Source organism: Silene latifolia, chromosome 6 (assembly GCF_048544455.1).
Source record: "Silene latifolia isolate original U9 population chromosome 6, ASM4854445v1, whole genome shotgun sequence".
Lineage (NCBI taxonomy): Eukaryota > Viridiplantae > Streptophyta > Magnoliopsida > Caryophyllales > Caryophyllaceae > Silene > Silene latifolia.
Genome location: NC_133531.1, coordinates 39,904,874 through 39,920,654, shown reverse-complemented (window position 1 = coordinate 39,920,654; position 15,781 = coordinate 39,904,874).

The window sequence follows — 15,781 nt, the reverse complement described above, 5'->3', positions numbered from 1 at the left end:
TAGGATATCTACTTAGGTAGATCGTCTTAATTTATTGTATTTATTTTGTGAATAATGTGTGGTGGTTGTAAAATAGCTTCTGGCTGAATTGCGGTGTGAATTGTATTCTATAATCAGTTATATTGAATTGTGAGCATTTAATGGTTTTTATTATTGAATATGGATGAGTAATGTTGGAAGGCCCCAGGCTTAGTTTTTGGTGGATAATGTGAGTATTAGAAGGCCCCGGGCTTAGTTTCTGGTCGATAATGTGAGTATTGGAATGCCCCAAGCTTAGTCTCTGGTGGATAACGTGAGTATTCAAAGGCCCCAGACTGTGAGTCTCTCGTGGATAATGTGATTATTGGAAGGCCCCAGGCTGTGAGTCTCTCGTTGATAAAGTGATTAAGCTCAGTGGTTGTGATATTTACACTCTGGTTCTATACATGTGGTGCTGGTTTATTTCTACTGTTTATATATCCTACTCGGCCATTGGTTGACGTGTATTTGTGTCTTGTCAAATAAAATTGATGTCTGCTTTAATTGATGGCGTCCTGTGGTGAACCAATTAATATTTCCGGTAAATTGGGGAGCAGATTAAAAGAACAGGTATTCGAGTTAGCTGACTTGAGAGCTCATCGGGGATTCGTGAGGATGATCGGTCGTGACTACCTAGATGTCTAGTTCACTTAGTTTTCAGACAGTTGTTGTTTATATTATGCGCTTATTTAATTTCTACTGCGAGTTTGTAGTTAAATTTTTATTTAGTTATTTGGTAAAGTGAATTTGTAATAGGACCATTACGCGTTAAAATTATTTAAAGTACCTTTGTGTTTGTTTCTCTTTTATATTCACTACCTTAGGCAACTGAGATAGTAACAGTCCTGATTATCTGCGAATGCCTTGCTAAAGACTCCTGGATAATTAGGGGTGTTATAAATAGCTGCAAAAGCTGCACGACACTTCGTAGGATCCGTCTCACCAGGCTTATTCTCATTGTTCTTATCTTTTCTTTTCCGCTTTTCACCCATGATAACCAAAATCAACTGAAGTTACTGATAAGACAAGTGCAGCAACATTGTGAAAATGCAACTAGCTAATATGGTATCATTGGCAACAATAAGATGGGTGATATATATATATATATATATATATATATATATATATATATATATATATATATATATATATATATATATATATATATATATATAAATTGAATCATGTGAGGCACCCTTCTTAGGGTGAGGCGGCTGAACCATTTACTCACCATTGGATCTAATTATTACAAATGCACCAGATGTTGACACGTGTCCTTTATATACTCCCAACTAACTCACTTTCCCTCATTTACAATCTCACTTCCCCTCATTTATTTCTCTCTCTTCCTTCAGCTACTTTTCCGCCATTTATTTCTCTCTCTTCCTTTCAGCTCGTCTTCAGCTGAGCTCCGTCTTCGCCATTCGCTGAACTCCGTCACATTTGTTCCGCCATTGAAGTCGATTTATCCTCTTCTTCGTATGTTCCTTTCCGTTTCTTTACTAAATCGACTTCGTTTGATTTCTATGCATTTTGTTTCTGCTCGATTATGCTCGCAATTTGATTGAAACTTTCTCTCATTTTTCTATTTTCCGTTTCTTTACTAAATTATTGTTGTTATTATGCAGGTTTTGATCGCTTTGTGAGCATAATCGAACACAGTAGGAACGCATAAAATCAATTGCAGTCGATTTCTACGCTTTTTCGTATGTTCCTTTCTATTTCTTTACTAGATTTTGATTTTTTTGCTTATTAAGTTAAATTTTAGGTTATAAACTTCATTAATTAGTTTAATTAAGGAGTTTTGCTCTTGTTTTACTATTTTCCTTCACTCACTTCCATTGATTTTTATGCGTTCCTTATCTGCATAATTATTCTTTGAATTGAAGTTTCATTGTTATTGTTCATTGTTAGTTATGTCCGATTTCATGTATCCTATATTTTTGTGAATCTAGGAGGTAAATTTGTGAAACCAGTAGCTTATTGTTATATTATCTTCAAACTTGGACTTAATGTTCGTCATCTGTTTGTTAAGATTTTGTTTACCTGCTTCTGTGAAACCTAGAACTTATTTTGTGAATCTATGAGATAAATTTGTGAAACCAGTAGCTTATTGTTATATTATCTTCAAACTTAATCTGACTTCTGCTGTTGTTGCGTCATTTTTTTTAGTAGTTTTTCCTCTATTTTGCCAATTTTTGCCTGCTTGAGTACGGTATTTTGTGATTAGCTTGTCATTGCTGCGTGTTGCATTTTCAGAGGTTTGCATAAATTACACTTGCTACTTTGTCTTCTTAAATGTGTTGTTGCTTGAATGTTCATTGAATAAGGTCTTAGATTACAAAGAAGCAGAGAAACAAATTAAGAAGAAAAGAGCAAAATAGATGACTTTAACCACATATAATGACCAAGTTTCACAAAACAAGCCCTTAGATTCACTGAATAAGGTCTGAGATTCACAAAACATGGTATGTGAATTAACCAAATAAAGGTCTGAGCAAAATAGATGATTTTTACCACTTATAATGACCAAGTTTCACAAAACAAACCCTTAGATTCATTGAACAAGGTTTGAGATTCACAAAACAAGGTCTGAGAATCTAAACCTTTTTATTTTCCCTGCTTTTGTGATTCCTAGATCTAATTTTGTGACCAAGATCAAGTGTCATTTCGCGAACTTTATGTCACTGAAAAACAAACAGCTATGGATTGAATAAGTTCCGTATCCTTTCTTATTATTTTTGTTTTTATGCAGGTTTTAATCGTTTATTTAGCATAATCAAGCACCGTCGGAACGCCTAACATCAATTGAAAAGCAATTTTCCTGCTTCTTCGTACGGTTTTCCCTCTTTCTTACCTATTATCACTTAAATTCAGTTAATTGACCATAGCTAATTGTTATAATGTAATGTTCTTTAACCACTTATAATGACTAAGTTTCACAAAACAAGCCCTTAGATTCACTGAATAAGGTCTGAGATTCACAAAACAAGGTCTGTCAATTCACCAAATAAAGGTATGAGCAAAATAGATGATTTTAACCACTTATAATGACCAAGTCTCACAAAACAAGCCCTTAGATTCACTGAATAAGGTCTGAGATTCACAAAACAAGGTCTATGAATTCACCAAATAACGGTATGAGCAAAATAGATGATTTTAACCACTTATAATGACCAAGTTTCACAAAACAAGCCCTTAGATTCACTGAATAAGGTCTGAGATTAACAAAACAAGGTCTGTGAATTCACCAAATAAAGGTATGAGCAAAATAGATGATTTTAACCACTTATAATGACCAAATTTCACAAAACAAGCCCTGAGATTCACTGAACAAGGGCTGAGATTCACAAAACAAGGCCTGAGAATCTAAACCTTTTTATTTTCCCTACTTTTGTGATTCCTAGATCTAATTTTGTGACCCTCCTTCACCTTTGTTTATTTTCCCAGCTTGTTAGTCCAACTAACTAGGAATTTGGGTTTTTTATTTTCACATTTTTTAGTTTAACTAATAGTTGTATTTCACTTGTTTCATAGACAAGTATGAGAACTTGGTGCAATAGTTGTGTTATTAATCTTCCTGACCAAGATCAAGTGTCATTTCGCGAACTTTATGTCACTGAAAAACAAACAGCTATGGATTTCTCTTTTTCGCCGTTAAAGGAAGTTATAGTGCCTGACCAAGCATATCATTCTGTTTTTAATAATCAAGATCTTATGCAACAAATCTTCTCTAAAATTGATCATCACGAAGATAAAGCACATATGACTCTCGTATGTCGAAATTAGGCTCAAGTATTTCTGATCCACAAAAGTGCACCTGGGGTCACCATGGCATATTGGCTTTCTGTGGACATAAATGATGTGAATGGTGTTCGGACTATTCGTAGGGGTCCTAGAATAGTCTTTCAAACATGCAAATGTTTCATGACAGAGAATATGATTGCCCAATTCTTACTGCATTATCACCAAGCAAAAATTCCATCTCAGAGTACTCATCTAAATGCTCTTGATGATGTTGTACGCAGTCAAGTTAATGAGTCATTGTATGCTTTAGCTACGCCGAGTGAAGAACGAGATATAGCTATTGGCATTGCTGCTGACTTACCAGCCACTCGTAGAAATATATCTTTTCTTGACTTACCTTTGATGATGTATATATAGCCTAGAGTTGTCCCTTGTTTGTAATGTACTATCTGTGTAACTAGGGCTTCGCACTTTAAGGTTTTAACTTTGCCCTTTTGTTATTTTGTATAATTTCGTAGTAGTGTCAACCTTCTATATAATTATGTACGTCTTAGTTTAACATTTTGGATAACATAAATTTTCATGTAATCTTGTACTTTGTTTTAAATATTTCCATGGATCACTTTTCTATGTATAATGTAATGTTCTTTACTTCTGATTTTCCATTTAATTTTGTATTTGTTATCTTACATATTGTTCCATGCAATGAACAAGGGAAAGGGTACTCGGCCCCTAAACCCTTTCCCATCCCGTTTTTGGATACTCGGCCCCTCTAGTTAGATCCCGTCCCCCAAAAAGGGTTCACTCGACCCCTATAAGGTGTCTTTTGGTCTTCCGCCGTTTGAATTAGTTCAGCAAGGGAAAGGGTTTAGGGTTGGATTAGGCGGATCCACGGTAGCGGTCCGCCTAATCCAACCCTAAACCCTTTCCCGTCCCGTTTTAGGACATCCGGCTCCTCTAGTTAGATCCCGTCCCCCAAAAAGGGTTCACCCGTCCCCCTTGTAGGGTGTCTTTTGGTCTTCCTGCCCCTCGAATGAGTAGCAAGGGAAAGGGTTAAGGGTTGGATTAGGCGGATCCGCGGTAGCGGTCCGCCTAATCCAACCCTAAACCCATTCCCGTCCCGTTTTAGGATACCCGGCCCCCTACTTTAAATCCCGTACCAAAAAAGGGGTTCACCCTTTCCCCTTGTAGGGTGTCTTTTGATCTTATTTTGTGAATTGTGGAACTTATTTTGCAAACCTTGGAACTTATTATGTGAATCCTGGAAGTTATTTTGGGAATCCTGGAACTTCTTTTGTGAACTTATTTTGTGAATCTTCTAACTTATTTTGTGACTGCTGGAACTTATTTTGTGAATGCTGGTATTTAATTTGTGAACCTTGGTACTTATTTTGTGAACCTTGGAACATGTTTTGTGAACTTATTTTATGAATCTTCTAACTTATTTTGTGACTGCTGGAACTTATTTTGTGTATGCTAGTATTTAATTTGTGAACCTTGGTACTTATTTTGTGAACCTTGGAACATATTTTGTGAATCTTGACCATAACATTATGAAACTTGTAACTGAATTGTTGTATACTTTACTTAGTTTGCATTTCCTTATTAATGAATTTTAGTGTATTAATTTAAATAATAAACAAACTAAATATAGTGAAGTTTTCTTTATTTTGTGAACTTATTTCCCTTGCTTTGTGAATAATAGGCTTTACTGAGTTGTAGGAAGCAAGCCAAGCCAGGATGAAGCGACGTGTTGAGAACGATCAAGCTCTTGAACCACTCTCATGAAGCACCCTCAAGATCTTGAACCACTCTCCGAGCCAGCTAAAAAAAAGAAAAGAATTTACAAAGACAGACTGCATGTGTTGAGGACTCGGATGTCTCCTGCTGGGCTTTACAGCTTTCTCAACAATAAGGACAATCCACCATCAGATAAGCAGATTCAAGCTATACAACAAATAGGATTTGGTTCTCTCTTGCTTCTTCAAACAGATGTTGTTCCGGGTACCTTGGCGTATTGGCTAGTTTCGAATTACAACACCTCTAAAGGATCGTTGTGTGGTGGGAAACACCCTGTTTTAGAGGAAGATAACCATCTGTGCCTGGGATTGCCAATGGGTCCAAACATTGTCGAAGAAGCAAAAATTGGAGATAAGTGTCCTTCTTATTTGGTCTGTTTTGGAGGAGTTCAAAAGTCACTACACATGTAGTTCCATTGAGGTCAAAGACATATTGCACAAGCTCTCTACACAAGGAGATGGTGGAGATGATTTCAAACGCACTTTCATCATTTATATCTTCAATTCTCTTTTAGGCGGTGTTGTAGGGAATCGGGCAAGTTTGAGACTTCTTAAAAGTTTGGTAAACACTGACTTGATTTTTGGAGCTTGTGTCCTCCCCAGTCAGTGTGATAACGTACATAAATCTCTTATAGGTTCACAAGAGTATACTTAGTATTTTATCAGTTGATTAACGTTTACTTAATAACGGTTGGCTTGCTAGAAGTTTGACGTTATTATCATACTGATGGCGGTGATCAACTGGTCCCTAAAAGTCACACCTAAAGGATGTGTTTGAGAGATGTGATTGTATGAAAATATAATCACATTGATGCCTTATATGACTAAAAGGTTAGTCCATGTATTTGACTAAAAAGTTAGTCAATGTGATGATGAGACAATTATTTAATACAATTAAATAATATTAGCTGAGACGAATTAATTGTTAATTCGTAAATTGAATATAAACAGTTATATTTAATTAATGTATATAATGTTAGCTTAAACGAATGAAGATGTTAATTCGTAATTAAACGTAACCAGTTATATTTAATTAGCAAATTGTAAATATACAATATTTATAGTTAATGTGTATATTATACGAAATTGTCATAATAAATGTTGACAGACCGGTATTAATGAATCGACTACAAACTGTTGTGTGTGGACTTATTAATACATGACGACATAAATGACAATTGATAAAAAATATACACATATTATATATTTTGATAACTACCTAAAAATAAGAAGATTTATCTTCTTATTTTGTTTGGTTGTTGACCGAAAAAAAGGAAGAAAAAAATCTTCCCTAATTCGTCTCCTTTTACACGGTTTAAGAGGGTGAGGAGGGATTCATTTTTCTCATTCCTTTTTGACCTAATTCTAACATCACACAAACCCTAAAAATTCATAAGAAATTAGGGATCTATTCTAACAAAGAAAAGAGGCATTTCTCATAGCATTTTGGGTGCAACGATTAGGAGAATATCGATTTCGATATTTGTTCTTAGGCCTAATTTCTAGGATTAAAGGTTGATTATAATCTCTACTCTTTTTGTTTATGCAATTTCATTTATGACTAGCAATTTCATAATTATAATTTCGTTATAATCCGAATTTCTTGATGAAATATACCGATATTTCCCACAAGTGGTATCAGAGCATAGGCCACGAAATTATTTTATATGATTTTCATAAATGAATTAAACAAAAAAAATTTCGAAGATAAAAAAAACATTCGGCCGTTTCAAATTTTTTTTTGCCGAGAAGTTTTTTTTGTTTTTGAAGTTTTGTTCCATTTTGATTTATTGATATTGTTGTTTTAATATGTTAAGATGATAATATGATAAATTTGTAGATGTTTTGATTTAATAAGAACTAAATTAAAATGAAAATGGAAATCGTTTTTTATTGATCTTGTTCATTTGTTTTTGCTATATAGCTTTGGCATACAAGTTAATTTAACAATGTTCAAATTAATTGTGATGAATCAAATATTCGGATAATCGATTTAATCACGATTTAGATATTCATTTTAATAGGTTAAATTGAATAATCTAGTTTGAATCTATATTTAAATTAAAAGTTGTTGTTTACGCCAATCTTGTTCTAGTAGCAACATTAAACAAACTTGTTCATAAAAAGGGTTTTTTTTTTTTTGAAAAGAAAAAAAAAACTTTTTTTTTTTTGTTTTTAGGGCAAAATGCCGCAAGAAATGAAAAAAAAAAAAAAAAACTGTTTTTGTTATTTTAGGGCTTAATGCCGAGATGAAAAAAAAAAAACTGTTTTTCCTTTTTTTTCAGATTTGTCGAGAGCAAAGAAAAAAAAATATTTTCGTTTATTTTTTGTGATAATGCCGAGAGCTGGAAAAAAATGGTTTCGTTTTTTTATTTTGGCCGATTAATTTTATACTTTATTTTCTATAATGTATGATTGTTTTGAAACAGTTCACAAATTTTAGATACCCAATTATTCTAAAGAGGTTTAAAATAATGTTGGATTAATTCATATCACTAGTTATTGTGAATTAAGATTGGAATTATTGTGAGTAATTTAGGAATTGTCACATAATTTTGATAATTATAAAATAGGTGGCTTGGATAAATTACTCTACATAATTAAGGAATTATGTCTTGAATGGTTAATTTATAGTTGATGCATTTTTATTTAGTTGTATGAATTGTTGAATGGTTTAATTTACGTTTTTTTTTTTTGCAATCGGTTGTAATTTGTAATACCTAGTGTGGCCTTAGTTAATTATGTTTTCGTAATGATGAAAACATAATTTTATGTAATTTTGAGATCTCGAATCTCCTTTGGTTTTCTTTAGTATTATATTTTTGAAATTAAAATGTAAATAGGTTTATTTTGTAATTTTTAATTGTAATTTTGAGAAGACTAAAGATGGAGAATGGATTGCTCACTCCCGCTACATGGACCAAGATGGAACATCAAGACAAGCTTCTCGGGTCCTAGGAAGGATTCCAAAGTTGTATTTATGTTCATTTTGGTAGACAGGCCACACTAGGACTTTATTTTGTTTTACGTTTTTATTCTCGTTGCTTTTCATTCGCATGATAATTAATGCATCATATTCCGCCTAAACCAAACCACCTACTAAAATGCATGAAAATTGACTCATATAGTTTGGATGTTAGTTTTCATAGACATACAGATGTCACACAATTTTAAGCCATCATCTTAGTTTATTCATTCTCGCATGCTAGATATTTGTTCACTTAAAATAAAGTTGATGGGATCTTCCTCTATAACTAAAATTGAGACTAGTCTTTATAAGGCCAAACAACTATGAATCCCTTCTTCGTTGGTAGGCATATAGGACCTTACTCTCCATGTGACCCCTTCTACGTTGGGTAAGTAGTTTGTGTTGACTTATTTTACCTCAACATTATAATCCGAAGAGTTTATCGTGATTATGATGAACTAAAGATAGAATTTACAGAAATTTATCAACCAAGAATTCTAACAGTAGAATTAGCCAAGAGGTTGGCTTATCAATTTACAGATAATTGAGTGTTGGGATCATTTATATAATTCTTGAGGGAAGTCAATTGTATAAATGCTTGAGTCTTCGCTTATAACAGTTTTGCATTAGACTTAAATCATAACGATGAGTATGCTTATTATTTTTCTTCTTCTTTTCGCAGTGTAGAATTCGTTTTATATTGATAATACTGCTTACAACAAATGGCTGGAAATAATGATATCCCTATGCCAAGTGCCACACTTGCACACTAGTCCTGGCTCAAAACTTTCATGGACCACATGAATCAGTCCACACGACTGAAGAATGACGGGTCTAACTTTTCGGACTGGGAGGCATCATTACGGAATGCTGCCATTGCTGACGGTAAGCTCAAGTACTTAACTGAGCCAATACCGCCAAACCCAGGCCCCAATGCAAGAGTCAACGAGTCACTTGCTTATAGTGACTTCGTCATGGAAGCTGGTGCGATAAAGAACGTACTCATTTTTGCAATGGAAACCAATTTGCAAAGACGCTTCATTGCCCAAGGTGCAAACAAGATTTTCACCACGCTCACTAATGAGTTCTCAAAAGCACCGAGATCGAATCGTTACTTATGAGCATACATGTCGCTTCTTTGATGCGAAACTCAAGAAGGGCCAACCGGTTAGCCCACACATTCTTAACATGATTGAGAATGTCGAGAAACTTGAGGCACTTGATTGCAAAATCATTGAGAGCATAGTCATTGACCGTATGCTTCATTCACTTCATGATGGTTTTGCCCTTTTCAGGGCAAATTACTACATGAATGACATGAAGAAAAGTCTTCATGAGCTACACTCACTTCTCGTACAGACCGAGAAGGATATGAAATTGAGTGGGAGCATGAAGCAAGATGTTCTCATGATTTCCAACAAGAATAAGGGTAAGGGCAAGGCTCACGGCGATCTAACTGTAGGAAAGCCAAAGTTTAAAAAGTCAGGAAACGGTAAGAGTGGGCCTGGTGAGACTAGTGGCTCACTAGGCAAGGCAAATAGCAAGGACGGTAACGTTGAGTGCCACCATTGTCACAAGACTGGGCATTGGAGGAGGAACTGTCCCGTGTACCGTGAGGACATAAAAGCAGGCCGTGTCACTCCTGTTGGTATGTCATCTTATATTCATATGATTGAGATTAACCATGCAAGTTTCGAAACTTGGGTACTTGATACTGGTTGTGGTTCTTATCTGTGTAATCATTTGTAGGGCCTAAAAAACATCAAATCCCTCGCAAAGGGTGATGTGGACCTGCGAGTTGGGAATGGAGCACGAGTTGCTGCAGTCTCAATGGGAACATACGTAATCCAGCTCCCGAGTGGTTTTGAGTTATATTTATATAATTGTTACTATGTACCCAGTTTATCTAAGAATATTATTTCTATTTCCGTACTTGATAAAGACGGTTTTTCATTTTCAATAAAGGACAATAACTGTATTTTCTCTTTTAATGAAATGGTTTATGGCAAAGCAGTTTCCATGAATGGAATTTATATCTTAGATCAAACCACAGAGATATTACATGTGAACAATAAGAAATTAAAGGTTGGTGACAAAGATGAAACTTATCTATGGCATTGTTGAATGGGACACATAAATGAAAAACGTGTAAAGAAACTCATTGAGAGTGGGACTATCTCCACATTTGATTTCTCATCGTCTGGCACGTGTGAATCATGTCTTATCGGCAAAATGACTCAAATTTCCTTCAAAGGTGTTAGAATGCGCGCTAATGACCTATTAGGACTCAAACATACTGATGTATGTGGACCTATATCAATCACCGCAAGAGATGGCTGAAGATATTTTATCACTTTCACGGACGATTGGAGTAGATACGGATATGTCTACTTAATGAAGCATAAAAGTGAGTCTTTTGAAAAATTCAAGGAATACCAGAATAAGGTTGAGAACCAACTGGGTAGAAAGGTTAAAGCACTCCATTCAGATCGGGGTGGCGAATATCTTTCAAATGAGTTTGATCAACACCTTAAAGACTGTGGAATAGTTTTACAGTTAACTCCACCTGGAACACCTCAATTAAATGGTGTGTCCGAACGGAGAAATCGAACACTACTTGATATGGTTTGATCCATGATGAGTCACACGGTAGTATCTGATTCATTATGGGGTTTTGCTCTTTTGTCAGCTGCTCTTATACTTAACCGAAGTCCGTCTAAAGCTGTCGACAAGACTACATATGAAATGTGGAAGGGAACGGTCCCTAACTTGTCCTTTATTCGGGTTTAGGGCTGCGAGGCTTATGTCAAGTGGAGACACGAGGATAAGCTCGGCCCGCGATCGGTCAAGACATACTTTATTCGTTATCCAAAAGGAATGTTTGGTCATTACTTCTATTCGCCTACCGAACATCGAGTTTTTGTTGCGGCTAGTGCAAAGTTCTTGGAGAAAGAATTTCTCGAGAACAAGTCAAGTAATAGAACCTTCGAGCTATTGGAGATTCAAGAACCAACAACTGAGGAACAGATGGAAGAAGTTGTTCCTTCAACTGATGATACGGTTAATATTCCTCAGGAACCTAGGAAGTCGGGTAGAGTCTCTAATCCTCCAGACAGATACATTGGTATGGTCGAGGAAAATGACGTTTTGCTCCTAGAGAGTAATGAACCCGCTACCTATAAAGGTGCCATGACCTGTTCCGACTCTAAGCTATGGCTTGAAGCCATGCGATCCCAGATGGACTCCATGTATGAGAATGATGTATGGGATCTTGTTGATTTACCTAACAAGGTACGACCTCTTCAGTGCCAATGGCTTTACAAAATAAAGCATTCTATAGAGGGGCAATCAGATATCTATAAGGCACGACTAGTGGCAAAAGGTTTCACTCAAGTGCACGGATTGCATTATGATGAAATTTTTGCACCCGTAGTTATGCTGCGTTCCATTTGGATAATCTTAGCGATTGCCACTTTTCATGACTATGAAATTTTGCAGATGGATGTGAAAACCGCTTTCTTAAACGGTTATTTGGAGGCAGGAATTGTACATGGTACAACCCGAAGGTTTCATAGATCCTGAAAATCCTAAGAAAATGTGCAAGCTTAAGCGTTCCATTTATGGACTTAAGCAAGCTTCTCGGATTTGGAATCATCGTTTCGACCAGGTGATAAAAGAGTATGGTTTCACTCGATCGGTCGAGGAACCATGCTTATATGTCAAGTCGAGTGGGAGCAAGATTGTTTTCTTGATATTGTATGTCGATGACATACTCTTGATTGGGAATGACATTCCTCTCTTATCTTCGGTAAAAGGATGGTTGAAGAACCATTTCGGATGAAAGATGGGTGAGGCACAACGCATATTGGGAATCTGTATCTATTGAGATAGATCACGAAGGATGTTATCACTGAGTCAGGAGTCTTATTTAGATAAGATTCTTGAAAGGTTCAGCATGACCAACTCCAAGAAGGGGAACCTTCCAATGACGTCTGGGATGCATTTGAGCAAGTCTCAGTCACCCACGACACCTGAAGGGGTCGAACGCATGAGACGTGTTCCTTATGCATCAGTCATAGGATCAATCATGTATGCCATGATATGCACACGTCAAGACGTGGCATATGTATTGAGTATGACGAGTCGGTAACAAGACAATCCAGGTGAAACACACTGGATGGCTGTTAAAAACATCCTTAAGTACCTACGGAGGACTAAGGATTGGGTATTGACTTATGGAGGAGATACTAAGCTATGTGCAATCGGTTACGCAGATGCTAGCTTCCAAACAGATCGAGATGATTCGAAATCTCAGTTTGGATTCGTCTTTACTCTTAATGGTGCTGCGGTCAGCTGGAAGAGTTCTAAACAGGAAGTTGTAGCAGATTCTACTACTGAATCTGAGTACTATGCCGCTTCAGAAGCAGCAAAGGAAGCTATATGGATGCGTCAATTCTTACAAGGACTATCCATAGTTCCTAGTTCGAATGACCCAATCACCATCTATTGTGACAATAGAGGTGCCATCTTCCAGGCCAAGGAGCCTAAGTCTAGCAACAAGTCTAGACATGTACATCGGAAAGCTCACCTGATCCGTGATTACGTGGAGCAAGAGAAGATAGTAATTGATAAGATTGCTTCGGATGACAACATCGCGGACCCTCTCACTAAACCATTGAAATATGATAAGCATGAAGGGCACGTTATTTTCATGGGAATTAAACGTGTTCCTGAGTTGTAGTAGTTGATTATGGATTCGATAAATTTTCCTTTTCATATGCTATTTATAACTTCATCGTTTTATTTTCATATTTTGTTTTTCATGTGGATTGTACGACAACATTAAATGCCACAAAGTGAACTGAATTACATTATATTTGTTTTGGTCTGTAATCGCCTACATGAGCTGATAACTCTGGCTATTATTTTGTGAAGTTGATTGATGGTGGGTTCAACGAGCCATAAGTTAAAAGGTTGGCTGATCGATCACAGATGTGAGTTATAATGATACCTCGTAGGACAATTGTGACAACGTAATGGAGTCCTAAATGTTTAAAAGCATCGGAAGCTGAAGCTGAAAAATTACCTCTACCTGGGAATGAAGGCACTGGTGAACTTGTCCATAAACTTGCGCTTTCCACAAAGGCAATGGCTCAAGCTTTTGCGGACTACAAATCACTTGCTAGTCAAGCTCCCTCCAATCTGCCTTCAACAACAACAGTGAAGAAACTAGTTGCAGCTGTAGACGGCATAGCAGAAGGTTTTAAGTTATCTCAACAAGAGGATGATGCTGAAAATGTGAAGGATGTGAAGAATGAGGAAAAGGTCTCGGACATTGTGGATGAGAATATCGTTGAGAAAGTGGTTGACGATATTCATGAGAATGTGGAGAAAGGTGGGGAGAATGTGGATAATTTGTATGGGTGGACTCAGGCTGATTTGTTGGGGGCATTGGATGTGATGGGTGAAGCTTTGCAACCAATAGCGCCACATCATTCACCACCACCAAATGCAGAATACCCATCCTTTAGGCTCCTAGCAGCTGATGACCATTTCTTGTCTCCACCTGAACCTACAACATCTTCTAAACTTGAGCCTGACACATATGCTGTTGTGTCATCCCTCCTTGTGGATGTCATCCCTCCTTTCACTAAGCCCACTCCTTTGGTAGGGAACACATCCTCTCACGCTGCTATGGATGATGTTCTTCCTGTCAAGGACGTCACTGAGCCTATAATTATTGAGATAACATCTACTCCTCCTACTCCTCCTCCTACTACTGTGGTACGGAACACAACTCTTAATGTTATTTCCCTACCAGATACTCTACTTGTTTCAACAATCGATAAACCATCTATCAAACGATTTGTCAGTAATGTCTATATTCGTCGATCGCCATGTCATTTGGCAAAGTCGATTGCCAGTGTTCCTTGCAAAACCCCAACTACTGCTGCAATACCATTTCCCTTATCTCATTACCAATTGAAGACGATGTTCCAGTTCGTGGTAAGAGGAGGGTTGTAGTTCCAGCGGAAGTTTTCCGATCGCCCTATTTGCAAAGAAATCTTAATATTATTAGGGAATTGAATCAAGCTGAGAAACAAGTATTATATTTCATACTTGGCGAAGCATATGATGAAACGGAGATTCTTTTCCAAAGTCAATGTCAGACATTGACAAGGATCCAGTTGAAGAGTGTGGCTGAAGGCGATCAGATATCTTCTCATGTCGTAGATGATTATTATGAGATCTTAAATAGTATTGAGATATTCAGATCCCGGACTTCCCCTTCTCGTTTATTTGTGCCGTATAGAAATGAAAGTGTTAGTCTTATTACTCTCTACTTTATCCAATTCTCCAAGTTTATTTTACATGATGTTGACTTATAATCGTTACTCATACTCATCTTATTTTTTGTTCCCAGTGTCTCTACTATGTTGATGTTTCTGGAGTTCAACTAGTAAGTCTTTGATTTTGGTCTACTTATATTTCAACTTAAGTTCATTTTTGTCTTTTTAATTCAGTGACTTTTTGTCCTTTTTTCAGGTTTGCGCTCCAATATTCTCCGCCTCATGCCCACCTTTCTTGATTTGTATAGACCTCGGACCTAAAAGTAGCAAAATGCAAATCATCCATCCTATGAAAGGCAAATCTGTTGATTATTCTTGTTTTATACAACCAGTGGTACGTCTATTGTTTCCATTTTGCTTAGGAAAATGTGTGTTATTGTGATTCTACTAGGAATTGACTTTGTGAATGTAGGACTTTATTTTGTGAAGCCTACACTTAAGGTTTGTGATTCTTATCACTTTAACCAATTATGTTGACCAAGTTTCACAAAACAATCCCTAAGATTCACTGAACAAGGTCTGAGATTCACCAACTAAGGAAAAGGGCAAAATAACTGACTTTAACCACTTATGTTGACCAAGTTTCACAAAACAAGCCCTAAGATTCAATGAACTAGGTCTGAGATTCACAAAACAAGGTCTGAAGTTCACCAAAAAAGGAAAAGGGCAAAATAGGGGACTTTGGGAAAGTAGGCCTTATTTTGTGAATCCTAGATCTTATTTTGTGAACCCGTGGTCCTTTACCATTTCACATCAAGTTTTACAAACTAAGATGTATGGTTCACATGATTCGTAGCTAGTGTTTGTTTTGACAGTCTTGTACCTTACATGATTCCTAGATAGTGTCTTGTACCTCACAAAATAAGTTTTGTTCATACCTGTGCTAAGAAAGAGTAATT